Below are 14,961 nucleotides of genomic sequence, written 5' to 3'. Positions count from 1 at the left end.
TGTATATTTGGAGGATGCAGATATATTTTTTTAATATTTTATTAAAATATTAAAGTTCCTGGGAGAAGATGGAGGGGACCAGGTCATCTTACAGTTGGAAGGTTGGCCTTGATGAGGATATATATTCCTCATTTCAAGAGTATGAATAAAGGAAAAGAGAGGGGGATAGATACCTACGTAGGTCAAGAGCTATGTGATGAAAAGAGTTAAGAATACAGGATATTTACATACTGAGGGCTTCAGTCTTGTCAATGAAGTGCAAGGCCAACTATTCCATTGAAAGTCTACCAACTGGAATATTTTTGTAGGAGCTAAATGCTGAAATATAGACTTCCATAAGTTACATTAAAAAGAAGCTTGAAAAACTTTTGTGCTACAAATAATACCAAGAAAGAAAAAAACACAACCCACAGAATGGGAGAAAATATTTACAAATCATATATCTGATAAGGGGCTTGTATCTAGAATATAAAAAAAAACCTTAAAATTCAAAATGCTCATAGGATCTGAATAGATATCTCTCCAATGAAGATATACACATGACCAATAAGCACAGGAAAAGAAGCTGAACATTATTCATTAGGGAAAAGCACTTCAATACCACAATTTGATACCACTTCATACCACTACACTGGCTATAATGTAAAAGACAGATAATATCACATGTTGGAAAGGATAACATGCTTGTGGGGATGTAAAATGCCACATGGGAAAACAGTCTCTCAGTTCTTCAAAAGATTAAACACAGAGCTGCAATAAGACCCAGCAATTCCACTCATAGGTATATACCCAAAAGAAATGAAAACATGCTCACACATAACTTGAATACAAATGTTCATATCATCACTATTCATAATAGCCAAAAAGTAGAAACAACTCAGATGTCCTTCAACTGATGAATGGATAAATAAAATGTGTAAAATAAAATGGTATATCTGTATAATGGAATATTATTTGGCCATATAAAGGAATGAAGTACTGACACATGGTCTGACATAGTTGGACCTTGAAAACACTATGCTAAGTGAAAGAAGCCAGTCACAAAGGATCACATACTGTATGATTCCATTTATAGGAAATGTCCAGAACAGGCAAGTCCGGAGAGACAGAAAATAGATTGATGGTTGCCTAGAGCTCATTGTGGGGAGTAGTGGAGGAGGGGTAGGGAGCGACTGCTAATGGGCAGGGGGTTTCTTCTGGGGGTTGATGAAAATGTTCTAATATACACTGTGGACAACTTTATGAATGTATTTAAAAAATACAGAATTCTACAATTTAAATGAATGAATTGTATGGTTATGGGAATCATATCTCAGTAAGCTGTTTAAAAAAAAAAAAGAAGAAACTTGAGGAAAGGACTATTGACAAAGGCAAGACTGAGGAACACTACTGAAGACCAGATAATAATAACAGCCATTATCTTTGAGGACTCACACTAGGCTAAGTGATTTCCCTGCATTATTTCCTTTAATTTCACCACGAACCCATATATATTAGGTCCTTTTCCCTCATTTTACAGACAATAAAATTAAAGCTCAGAAAACATAAGGAGCTAGTTTAAGGTCAACAGCAAGAAAGAGACAAAATGTAGCCCCCAGTCTGGGTCAGTCTGGAGCCTGTTTCTTAGTACCTGCACTATGCTGTCTCCCACAGGTTTTGCTTTTCTATTTAGCTTCAACTTTCTAGGTTCAGCACAAATGCCAGTGTCTTTAGGCCAACCTCTTTCTCCCCAGCACGCCCACAATTCTCTGTCTACCAGTCTTAGAGTGGTAGAAAGCCTTTTCATCTCTGAGTTAATAAAGAGATGTAGAATAACTGCATCAATAAATTAGCACTCTCCTTACCCTCTCCACACTCAGGAGTCCTAGAAGCACGACCATAGCCCTGTACAGAAAGATTTCCCCAGGCTCAGAACACTGACTAAGAGATTAAGTAGCCAGGAGCTCAACTCAGAGATAATGCATCTTTCCCTTCTCCTCTTCTTGGAGAGGGTAAGAAGAAAAGAACAAAAGCTAATCTCAACTCTTAGATAGAGAGATGACACCCACCCCTACCCCTAAGCTAGTTCTCTCAGGTTTTGAGATCTTGATGCTACCTGCCAGCTTTCCTCACCTATTAACTACAAATAGACCTAAATTAGCCCCTGGCATGTAGTAGGGATTCAAGAAATTTTATCTTCCTTTTCCATTCATTTCACAGTCCCCCACCCTGTCCCCCACAGGGCACTTACTGTTTACGTGGAACCTCTAGTCTGGAATGGGCTGACTATAAAAGAAGGGACAAAATACAAAGCTGGCTCACTGAGCCGGTCTGGGCTCGGTGATCATAGCAGAATCCTGGGGACCATTTAAGCTGAGGCACTAAGGGTCTCCTGAGGAAACTATGATATCTGTTTACATATATCCTAACACTACGTTTATTTTCATAATATGAGAAGCAGCAGAAGAAAAATAATTCTTTATAGTAAAATATCCCAATGTTTATGTGGGCTTACATTGTGCCAGACATTGTACTGGTATTTTTTTTTAATTGAGGTAACACTGGTTTATAACATTATATCAGTTTCATGTACAGCACTATAGTCTGACTTCTGTTTATGCTACAGTGTGCTCACCACTAAAGGTCTAGTTTCCATCATCACCATACAGTTGACCCCCTTCATCCGTTGTGCCCTTCTCCTCTGGTGACCACTACTCTGTTCTCTGTATCTATGTATGTTTGTACTGGAGTCTTTATAGACATCGTATTGTCCTCACACAACCCATGGTTCTCTTATTGGACAGATGAGGAAATAGAAGGTAGAAGAGCAGGAATAATTTCTCCAAGGTCACTCAGTCAGTAAGGGGAGGGGGCCAGAAACCTCCCAAAGGCCTGTGTGACTCTAATGCCAAGTCTCTCCATCTCTCCCTGACACCTCCTCCCACATCATTTCTGTTACCACCAAGCACCGTTTCATGGAGGCTGTTCTGCTAAAAACAGTACAGAGGAACGCAATTCTAACATGAAAATATGTTTACAAGCAATCATCCTATATCAATGCAAAAATACTAGATTAAACATTTAAAAACAGGACACAATACCACATTAAGATAATGTACCATGAGCAAGTGAGATTCATTTCTGGAATGCAAGGATGATTCAGTATTAGGAAATCTATTAACATGAGCATGACATTAGTAGATGTACGAGTAATAATCACATGACTATTCCCTAGATGAAGAAAAAAGCTCTTGAAAGATGCTTCCTGATTAAAAAAAAAAATTGCTCAAGAAAATAGGAAATGATGCATATTTCTTAAAGCCAAAATTGTGTTTAATGGGGTAATATTAGGGGAATTTCTAATAAGATTAGGAAAAAGTCAGGAATGTCCACTATCTCTGTTACTATTGAACACTGTCCTGGAGTTATTAACCAGCAGAATTTAAAAAGAGAAAACAATAAGGGGTACAGGAATTTAGTTAAAAGAAGTAAAATTATTTTCAGGTGATTTGGTAGTTTACCTAGAGAACCTGAGAAAATCAATGATAAACTAACACAAACGATAAAATGAATGTAGTCTTTCTAAATGCTAAAGATAATGTTAATTTTAAGATAATTTCAAACAATTTCAGAAATAATTTCAGAATAACTTCAGAAAAGCTGCAAGAATAACACAAAAACATTCTTTCTGAAACCATTTGGGGGTACGTTTGGAATGTGGTGCCCATCGCTCCTGAATAGTTTAGGACATTCTCCAGATAACCACAACATAAGGATTAGAATAAGGAAATTATCACTGACGGACACTGAATTCACAAACTCCATTCAAGTTTAATCAATTGTCCTAATAATATTCTTTATAGGCTCTAACATAGGACCATGCGTTGCATTTAATGGTCATGTCTCTTTATCTTTTTCCAGTCTGGAAGAGTGCAGCATGGGTGGCCTCTCATAGGCTAATTTATCCTTACTCCCATCCCCTCTGCACCAAGGGTGCTGGAAAAGGCAGAGAGTGACTGCAACCAAATGCTATCTTGTCAGACATATAGAATGATTAACTGCCTGAGTGGGTAAAGAGATGCCTGGAAGGTATGTTATGCTTTTATCTTCTTTTATTTTTTACCATAAAAGTTTTAAAGCAGACTGTAAAAGTAGAAGTATATATAACCATTCACTCTTTGCTAAATTCTTCTGAGTTAGGATGTTCACAAGAAAAAACCGTCTTGTTTCCAAATGGTCTCAGACACTCTCTCTTAAATTAGATTTAACAGTATATCTCTTAGATCAGCATATTCTCAGGTCTCTTTCGATCTTCAAATAAATCTCAGTTAGGGAGCTTTTTCCTAGATTAAATTTTAAACAGGCACACAGAGAGCACAAATATCCCCATTGTGTTAGATATGAGTCCTAAGTAGGTTTAAAAAGTCTAATCTGACTGCCTGCAAGTTCTGTTAGGAATTCTTAGAAATCTTTCAGATTACCACTAATTCCATGGGGCGGTAATTTGAATTTCTTTTTTTTTGTTAGATTACTTCTCTTTGTTTTTATTTTATTTTACATATTTTTAAATAAATTTATTTATTTAATTTATTTATTTTTGGCTGCATTGGGTCTTCATTGCTGTACACGGGCTAGTTGTGGCAAGCAGGGGCTACTCTTCGTTGCAGTGCACGGGCTTCTCATTGCAGTGGCTTCTCTTGTTGCGGAGCACGGGCTCTAGGCACATGGGCTTCAGTAGTTGTGGCTCTCGGGTTCTAGAGTGCAGGCTCAGTAGTTGTGGTGCACGGGCTTAGCTGCTCCGCGGCATGTGGGATCTACCCGGATCAGGGCTCGAACCCGTGTCCCCTCCATCGGCAGGCGGATTCTTAACCACTGCGCCACCAGGGAAGTTTCTTGAATTTCTTTATACGTAGAGCCTACAACTACTTTTGCCTAATTATATTTTATGATAATCAAATCATTAGCTTTCATCCATATTGACAGTCGACTGTCTGAAGGTGTTTGAAAGCATAACAGGTATGAAGGTAAAAGTTATGCTATGCTTGTTTGATGAATCTTTGTCCTCATTATGTTTCCTGGATAACTTACTTAGATATATTATTGGATAGTCCTTATTCCTTCAGTTCAGATAGCTTTCTTTTCCGGACGCGCAGGCTCAGCGGCCATGGCTCACAGGCCCAGCCGCTCCGCGGCATGTGGGATCTTCCCGGACCGGGGCAGGAACCCGCGTCCCCTGCATCGGCAGGCGGACTCTCAACCACTGCGCCACCAGGGAAGCCCTAGATAGCTTTCTTGAGCTAGTGTAAATAATGACATTGAGAGTTCCCAAGAAGGTTTTTTTGTTTGGTTTGATTTGTTTGTTTATAAACGGCAGATTCTAGATTTCCTTGAGTGCCTGGGGTCCATGCTTCATTAAGTCGACTCAATGGAAGTGTTTATGGATGTTGATATTCTATTTTCTAGTCATCTCCTTGGTGGCAGAATTACCCCCCCCCCCTTTTTTTGCTACCCCTCTTTGTGGGAGCCATTTTTCACAGAATAGGTTGGAAAGAGAGAAGGGGGTTGTGGGAGGGGTCAGTTACTCTTCGGGGCTGCCTGGAGGCAAGGCGACACCTGGGAGTTTTTTTTAAAAATACAGATTCCTTAACCCTACACCAGAATTTCTAATCAGAATCTATGGAGGTGGATCCACTAATATGTATTTTTAAGAAGTTTCCCAAGAGATTTTTCCTTGACTAACATTGAGAAGTTGTGTTCTACACATTGGTTTAGCAGAATGATCCCTATAAAAACCTAGAGTTGGGGAAATGATGCTCTATATCTCCTTCTTAGCCAGCCATAACTCGTTTTGGCATATACATTTAAGAAAAGTCTATTTAATCTTAACTCAGCATTTCTCCAATTTATTTGAGTATAGAACATACTTTCTTTTTCTTGATGCAACATATATTACTATAGCACACCCCAAAGCACAGACTTTGTGAAATATTGGTCTAGAGAATATGACTCACCCTGTCACCCACTCTTAACTATTAACAGTCAGCAACTCTTTGATGCTTGGCAACTCAGTAATAAATGTAACCACAGCTATTCATTAGGACTATTACACAAGGTTTCATAAAGCCTTCATGCCAGTGTTATTCTCTGGCTCTTCCTCTGCTTAATCCTGAACTTTAGATGAAAAAAAAAAACAAAAAACTGAGAAGAGTTATGGTAATTAACATACATTGATTTGCTATGTGCCAGGCTCTGTTCTAAGCTCTTTGCAGGCATTATACCAGTAATCCACAGTCCTGTGAGTAGTTTGTATTATTATAACAATGTTTCAATAAGATGCCGGGGAGGGGCTTCCCTGGTGGCATAGTGGTTAAGAATCCGCCTGCCAATGCAGGGAACATGGGTTCGATCCCTGGTCCGGGAAGATCTCACATGCCGTGGAGCAGCTAAGTCCGTGCGCCACAACTACTGAGCCTGCGCTCTAGAGCCCGCGAGCCACAACTCCTGAGCCCACGAGCTACAACTACTGAAGCCCATGCACCTAGAGCCCGTGCTCTGCAACAAGAGAAGCCACCACAATGAGAGCCCGCGCACTGCAACAAAGAGTAGCCCCCGCTTGCCGCAACTAGAGAAAGCCTGCATGCAGCAACGAAGACCCAACACAGCCAAAAATAAAATTAATTAATTTTAAAAAGAGATCCTGAGGAACAGAGAGATTAAGTAGCCAAACCTAAGAAAATACACAGTTAGAAAGTGGTGAAGCAGATATTACAGACATTAAATCCGACTCAGATTTAAAGCCTATCACATTAACCACTCATTATTTTGCTTGAGCTTTACTCATCCATCTTCCTCTACATGCTCCTCCCTGAGAGTCTCATTCAGCCAAAGTTTGACCTTGGCCATGGCTTCCTAAGCATGGCTTCCTTGCTCTCTCTTTTGAACCACAGACCCACCTTCTTAACTGCTTGTTAGATATCTCAAGGAGGAGCTACAGCTGGAACCTTAAGCTCAACATATTTCTAATAGAATCTCATCTTTCGTCTCCAAACTTACCTCTTCTTTTGTGTCCCCTCTTTCCAGTCATTCATGTATGTCTTCATGTGACACATGTGAGCCCCTACTATGTGTTTGTACTGTACTCTGTTGAGGATACACAGAAAAGTGAATAAGACTCGGGTTTTTACTCCTAGTGTCTACTGCTCCATAATGTCAGTGAATGCATGCTCTATCATGTCCTCCTCCTCTTTCTCTGTTATGTCCTTCCAGATGAATCTCCAGCAGCTATTTTAGTCTCTAAATTATTTGTAAATTATATTCACTTGAAAGGGAATTTGATTATCCTGGATTATTTTCCTACAACAGGTCACTGGCCCATCCATAGGTCTTGTGGCAGACGGTATTCTAACGAGGGCAGCAGCATCCCACATGCTCTTCTTACAAGGTGATGTCAATAGTCCTTCAGCATGAGTTGGGGTCTACATTTCCTCCCCTTGGATCTGTGTGGGCCTATAGCTGCAGTGGAAGTAATACTAAGTGATACTTTCCAAGGCTGAGTCCTAACAGGCAAAACAGCTTTGTCCTGGCCCTTTAGGGATGCTTGTGCTTGGAACCCAGGCCCCAAGCCGGAAAGACTACATAGAAGGTGTTTCAGGTGACAGTCTCCACCGAGGACCCAGCTGACAGCTAGCACCAACTTCTAGACTAGGGGGTAAGCAAACTTTCAGATGATTCCCATTCCTGGCCTTCAATACACTCTAGCTGATGCTGAGTGTAGCAGAGACAAGATGTCCCCTCTGAGACTTACCTAAATTGCAGATTTGTGAACACCATAAATATTGTCATTGTTTTAAGCCACTGCATTTTGCGGTGGCTTGTTAAGTAGCAATAGATCACCAGAACAGGTGCCCACCTTTGTTTCAGTCAGCTATTGCCAGGGACCAGGTCCCCTGGCAGGAAGCTCACTGCCTGGAGGGAGTTGTTGCCAGAGAGGCAGGCATCATGATTAAATGTCAGTTATGTTCCATGTTTTTTAAATGTTTAATGCTCTCTAGCACATAACAAAGTGTTTTACATGGAGTATATGTCAAATAAATATTTACTGAATTGAATTCAAATATAGTGTGATAGTAAGAACATGCATTTTGCTGTCAGATATACTAAATTTCAAACCACAACTCTAGATGCTACAGCTCTGGGGTAGGGAGTAAATTGCCTTCCCAATCCATCAGTTTCCCTTCTTCTGAAACTGATGTGACCATTAAAATACTTAAGGCATGTAAAGTGCCTAAGAGTTTGTGGTTCACGGTAGATCTCTCTCCCAATCCGTCCCTCACTCTCAAATTTTTAAAAGGAGACATAAGGATAAAATGAGAAAAATTGAAAATGATTATGAAGGATACTGAATGCATGGTTAAGGTCTATTTTTTAGGCAATGGGGATTATAGAGATGTGATATACACAAGATAAGTTTTGAGAAGATTAATATGGCTCTAATGTGTAGAATGAGAAACCAGATAGAGAAAAATCACTTAGGAAGCTAAAGTCAGTGTCTAAGCATGTTAGGGTCTAAATAGTATCTTAAAAATGTAGTCAGGTGATATCAGGTCTGGATTAAATGGCAGGATGATATTACAAAGTAAGTTTCCATAGACTTTGAGTTGGAGTCTACAAAGGAGAAGCATAAAGGACAAGAGAATCCAAAACTGACAACAATATTGTGACAGCATCTATTAAAAATTATTCACATGGGATACCCTAAGATCCAGCAATGTCATGCCTAAAAATCTATCTTATAAAGAAGTGATAGCAAAAGTACTTAAATTATATGTGCCAAGATATTTACTGCAGCCTTGTTTGTGATAGCACAACGTTAAAAAACCGAAATCACCATCAGTCAGGTAATGGTTAAGTAAACTATGGTATATCTATGCAATGGAATCATGTGAGTAAATCTAAATAAACTGACCTGAATACATCTCAAGTGAAAAGAGAAAGTTATAAACCAATATGCATAATGTCATCTTTTGTTAAAAGCAGAAGAAATGCTTAAGTGTCAGAAAAGAAAGACTGAATTAAAGGCTATTTGGGAAGAACTTACGTGATTTTTTCAGAGTTGCTGATCATCTATGTTATTACATTTTAGTAATAAAATTGCATGTCATAAATAATAAATATGAAAACTGCAAAAAAAAAAAAGCAAAGAAACACTGAAATTCATGCTGTTTTCCTCTGGGGACTGGGAATGTCGGGCTGTGGGGTGGCATGGTCTTAAAAATATTTGAATAATTTGTATAATTTTCTGTTTTGGTATTCTTCGTTTTCTTTCTTTAATAAAAACTTAAAAACGTTTTAAGTTTGCAAATTCCATACCAATACAAGCAAACAGTATCGTTAACAGAAACAGTTGAAGATTCGGGGAAAGATGATGATTCCACATAGGTTAATGTGTAGTTGGTAGAAAGAGCTGAATTGTGATGGGAGTTGTGGTAGCTGTTGGCAGTGGTTGAAGGTGTATGTGAGCAAGACTTCTGGGTCCTTCTCTGGCAAGGATCAGACAAGAGATGTGGTCCACCTGGGCAGAGCTCACAGCTAAGACTGCAGTCAAAGGCAAGACTCCTGAGCCAACATCATGGAAAACAGCACCACAGATCTTCTCTATTTCGGTCCATCCCAGAATTGGAGGGAATAACTCTCCCTGACACAGCCTGTTCATGCTATCTATGAGATGCCCTAATAATTAACTCTGGGCCTTCCAACCTAATATGAATGTTGGTAGGTAATGCAACATCTTACTGGTGAATTAGTCTTTATGAATTTATCTATCCCCAACTTGAACTTAATTATGTTTTTAACCTGGGGTACATCTATACCTACATACATGTCTATATTTGTATCTATATTTACATCATGTATATTATCTATATATCTGGCTAGATGGATAGATATAGATAGATATCCCTGTCTGATATTCTCATATCTCATATGAAATAATCAGCATTTATTCAAATTTATATTTGAACACTGCTAGGTGTTGGGTCATATTAAATACAGGATAAACATACTATAAAAATGGAGCATTACATCGGGCATTACAGTGGTATGTTATAGGGCCAGGGTTTTATTACAGGAGTACTGATTTCTTCTCCAGATGGATTTAAATTGACGGCTCTAAGAAAATTTTTGCCAAAGATCCCCTTCTAGCTTATCGACCCCAGAAATGTGCTTACCACTATTCCTGGGAATATCCCATTTTCCTTCACGGCTTCAAAATGCTTTGGGCAAAAAAAAAAAAAAAAACCCAAAACAAACACTGTATATTTTATTAAGTGAATATTATCTGACCTTTTTTTTAGCCCAATCATGACTATTTTTTTAGTACATGAAATCCTCTTTTAAAATCTGTTTAATATACCTTCCATTGGGTCATTATTAAATAATACATTAAAATTTTTTAAATGCATATGCAAAATGATTTGGAGACGTCCCTACAAGATTTGTGAGTCTACTGTCTACCGTTTCCTTTTATTTATCCTATCTGAACAGGCATAGAGATTAAAAAAAAACATGTCATGATGACTTTCTTTTCTGTTTTTCTTTACAAAGCTAGAAAAAAGGCATAGAAGTATAATTAGTTGCCCAAGATCCTATAGCCCTTCATGGAGACAATGATAATCTTATACTCCGGGATGTGTTGCCTCTTTTTGCTATTTTCCTTATTCGTGATGTTTAGAAACAAAAGATTTATATGTGCCCCCAAAGTTATATATATATATACACATATATATATATTTATTTATTTATTTATTTTTAATCACTGCTATGAATCCATATGCTATTTTATACATGCAACTCAAGTAAAGAATTTTTGATTGCTTTAACTATGTCATTCTCTTTTTTTCCAAGCAGAAATACCAGCCCTGGATTTCCTGCTTGTCCTCATGCCGTATATGCTGCCAAGCTACTCCAAAGTGAAAATGCCAATTTCCTTTACAAATTACTTTGTGCTCCTGCTATTAATCTAATAGAGATATGGAAGTGGGCGAAAGAAAAGAAGCTGCTCTTCTGGCAATAAGGAACAATCCCGAGATCAAATTACACATTTGTGTAATTGGAGGCCTACTCCAAAATTACACATTTCTTCATATGGTTTGGTTAAACAGTTGAAGTTGAGAGTAGACCCTGACTCTGTCTCTTAGGAATTAGAATCATTTATAATCCCTGTTTCTTTTGACTAGTTCTGCCAGTCGGTGATAAGATGTAAGACAAAATGAGATAAAAACAAAACAGAATTTTTAAAAAACTATTGTGAGTTTAAGATCTAGTAAAATAATGTGGGTAGTCTTCTAGAATCTAGTTAAATAAAAAAAACAAATAAAATTCTTAGAAATATAAGATATCAACATTTTTTTAAACAAAAGAACAATGCAAGGTCCAGGAAGATAAGAGAGGACAGGAGTAAGTTTGATGCCTTCACGCAGGGAGGTGAAATCATTCATCCCCTAGTTTGAGTTGTTTTCCAGTGGTGATGATGGATTTGAACAATCCGTCCAAACCTTTTCACCCAGTTCCTCTCTTTACCAATTGCAGGCCTCTGCGATGGGGCAATGTGGATGAGATGTGAGAAGATAAATGACTCCCCAGAGGTTTCTGTGAACTTTATCCCTAGTATCTTGGCTCTAATGCTGATGATAGAAGAGAAATGTCTTAAGTTCTGGGTAAACAGTCACTTAACTACTCAGAACATTTGGAAATTAGAAAAAAAAAAGGAATATTTTTCTCTGTTCATTTTGATTTCATAAGTAACTGAGTTTCCTTTTCTCTGTCTAAGAGAAAAGATCCAGAAGATGCTGACTAGATTGTAAGCACCAGAAGATCACTATGATACACTCATCTTTATATTCCACTGTGTTTGGCACTTGTCAGGGTCTCAATAAATATTTGTTAAATTGAATTAATTGAATTGAATTAATTGTGTAAAAGAGGAGGTATAATCTTTTAGAAACAAAAACAATTTAAAAATCTTGATAAGAAGTTTAAGTACATCATTCAATCTGTGTTCATAGATCAACTGTAAAGGGGGAATTAGAGAGGGGAAGTCAAAAGATAATCTACTGACTGATATATAATTTGGGGGTATCCACTTTTCCTGTCACTTGTGGGAAATATCACCAGCGTCTAAATCAATCAGTGCACGTAAGGATAATGGGGATGGGAGCACAGCAACTTCCCTTACCTCCTGTTTACAAGTCCAACTGACATCAGTTGCTGTAACCTTTGTGGTCTCTCTCCCTTATTTGACTCACTTTGCCCCAGAGAAGAAGCATGTCTCATTAGTGCCTTTAAGAAATAAACTGGCGCTGCGTAGTTGGGAGCGAGCTGACCTCAGGAAGTACACATTTTGGTCTGCTTCTTGTGCCCCTAAGCTGTGCGGAGGCAAGTCCTCTAGTGGAAGCTGTGCTGTGGCTGGTGGGTAAGTCTTTTAGGAAGCCCACTGTTGTCATGCACCTAAACCATGCATTTCTTTATAATCTTTATCAGTAATGAGGATGACATTTTAATCTCCTTCTGCCAGACTTCCATGTCTATCTTTTCATTATTTTCAAACTTGATTGGGAAAAGAATGTTACTTTTTGGTCCCTTATAAGGTACTTATACTGGCTCCAGCAACTCTACAAATCTGTAGTTTGCATCTGGTTATCTGAGGTGTATTCATTTATTCATTCGGCCATTCATTTGGAAATAGTTATGGAGCCCCTAAAATATACCGAGTACATATATGGTAAGCCCTGGGACCCTACCCATAAGGAACTCACATTATAGAGTATTTATAAAGCAATTTGACAAATGGGTAAGCACGTAGCTTCCCAAGAAGTAACAGAGTCTAAGCTGAGTTACTCATTTTTTTGGTGTTTTCTTAACTGAGTCATAACCCAGTAGGATTTGGTCAGGCGGTAGCTGATTTACCTGATCAAATCTGGTCTACCTGGTCAGAGCTAAGGGTGAAGGGGCAGTCAGGGGCTCAGTTCTGAAAGACCCTCCCTAAAAACCTAGACTCTGCCCAGTGGGTAACAGGCAACTGTGAAAGAGATTAGAGGAGTGATATGGTCAGGTTTCTGTCCATAAGGTCACTTTGATAGCTGGGAACATCTGTCTGAGGAGGACAAGCCTGGAGAGACCAATTTGCAGATTGTTCTGGGCGAGAGACTCTAAGAATGTGATTTAGCAGCACTTTTGCTTACTTTTGTTTTACCTTTCCTTTTTTTTTTTTTTTTGGCAATCTTGACATTTTGTAGGATTAGCAGTAAGAGCTCTGATGATGATGATGATGAAGAAAAAGAAGATGATGATTGCTAATGTTAAGTTCTTGCTATGAACTGCCACTGGGCTAAAATGTTTCTGTGCATTGGCTCACTTTGTAGTCACTAAAAATGTATAAGGTAGATAGTATTCTTTTGCATTTTATGTATGAGAAAACTAAGGCTTCAGGGGTAAAATAACTTGCCCCAGGGTGTACAGCCAGCCAGCAGTAGACCTGGGACTATCTGACAGTTTCCAGCCTGTCTGACTTCAGCTTCCATTCTGATGACCCTGTGCTCTATGAAAAGTTTCATAGCTCTTTACCAAGCACTTTCTTATACAGCGTCTCACTAGAGCTCTAACAGGATCCTTAGGTCAACCTTCAATTCACTCCAAACAGAGTAGCTCATTCTCATTTAACAGAATCATGCTCAAGAAAATTGTTTGCGATATACTTTGAAATCACAAAATATATTGCTCTTTATTTGTACATTGATGACAGATTTAGTGCCTTTTTGACCAAATTTTAGCAGTCAAATGTCTTCACCTTACCATCTAACAGATATATACAGAATGAATTTTAATGTTAACTTTAAGTAAATAAGAAAATATTCTGTAAAATATTGTAGGTGAAGTGATTTCTGGTTTATCTCTTGCTATGGATTATTCATTCAACATTCAAAAAGTACTAAGTACGTAGCACGTGTTACGCACTACTCCTTTTAAGAGTATGGAGGAATATAATCAGTAACTCATTCAGATTTGCTCGCGCAGAGCACAGCTCAGTCCATTGTACAGAGGTCCTCAATATCTGCTTTCAGAATAAATAAATCCAGTGAAAGAAAGCAAAGGAAGTACACTGTCTGGGCCCAAGCATCAAATTAATTAAATTAAATCATTGTACTACCTTACATTTACTAGTTTTATTCCTTGGAAATCTTCGGATTAGTTTTTTCTCCCCACCCATGTTGATAAGGTAAAGGTGATTGTATTGCTTTACATTCACTTTGCATTAGCTTAGATAAATAAGTTAGTTATCTATTTATCCAGGATCGTGAGTGCTTCATCATTTATGTTAGCATTACTTATCCCAAACCTCCCAGTTTTAAACAGAAACCTCAAAGGGCCATAATGAACAACTTGTCATTCTTGGTGAATGGACTTGTAATAGTTACAAGGGTGCTTCCAAACCACCCAGCAAGTTCTGGCTGGAATCAGGCCTACAATTAGAAACTGCAGATATGTAGCCTGCCTTACTCCCAGTGATAGGCTGTCTCTCCCAGAGGGTGAGGGTTCTGGTTCCTCTAATCTTCACTCCCTGCCCCCACTCCCACCTCCTCACCACATGACGTGACCCCACCTCCCTGCTCAGAACTGCCAAAAGACTGTGGATGGCAGAGTTCCTGCATTCCTCCCCTGGCACTGGAGCAAAATTATAGCATTACTGTTGGGCTTTAAGGAGTTCCTCTTTGTTCTACTTTTATCACGCTTTCTTGTGTTCTGACTCTAACAATTTGAGAGAAAATGTAGCGTCCAATTCTTGTTTTAGCTGCCAAGATTCCACAATGCTTAGGCAAAGGAAGGAAAAATGGCGCAGGCATTTAAATTTACCCAAATGCCTCAGAAGACTACACTTTCTGGACATGAATAAAGAGGATGTGAGTAAACTTATTCCTAATGTGCCAG

General features: G+C 38.5%; 1 protein-coding gene across 9 annotated transcripts in view; it reads right to left on the bottom strand.

The window, feature by feature from the left end:
- The window catches only part of PHLDB2 (pleckstrin homology like domain family B member 2), a 244,659-nt gene that overhangs the window by 141,743 nt on the left and 87,955 nt on the right, over window positions 1-14,961 (bottom strand). The gene's annotated exons all lie outside the window — the stretch shown is intronic.

Source organism: Delphinus delphis, chromosome 4 (genome assembly GCF_949987515.2).
Source record: "Delphinus delphis chromosome 4, mDelDel1.2, whole genome shotgun sequence".
Taxonomy (NCBI): Eukaryota; Metazoa; Chordata; class Mammalia; order Artiodactyla; family Delphinidae; genus Delphinus; species Delphinus delphis.
The sequence above is the reverse complement of the archived record's forward strand: the minus strand, read 5'-3'. Positions and strand labels throughout refer to the sequence as shown.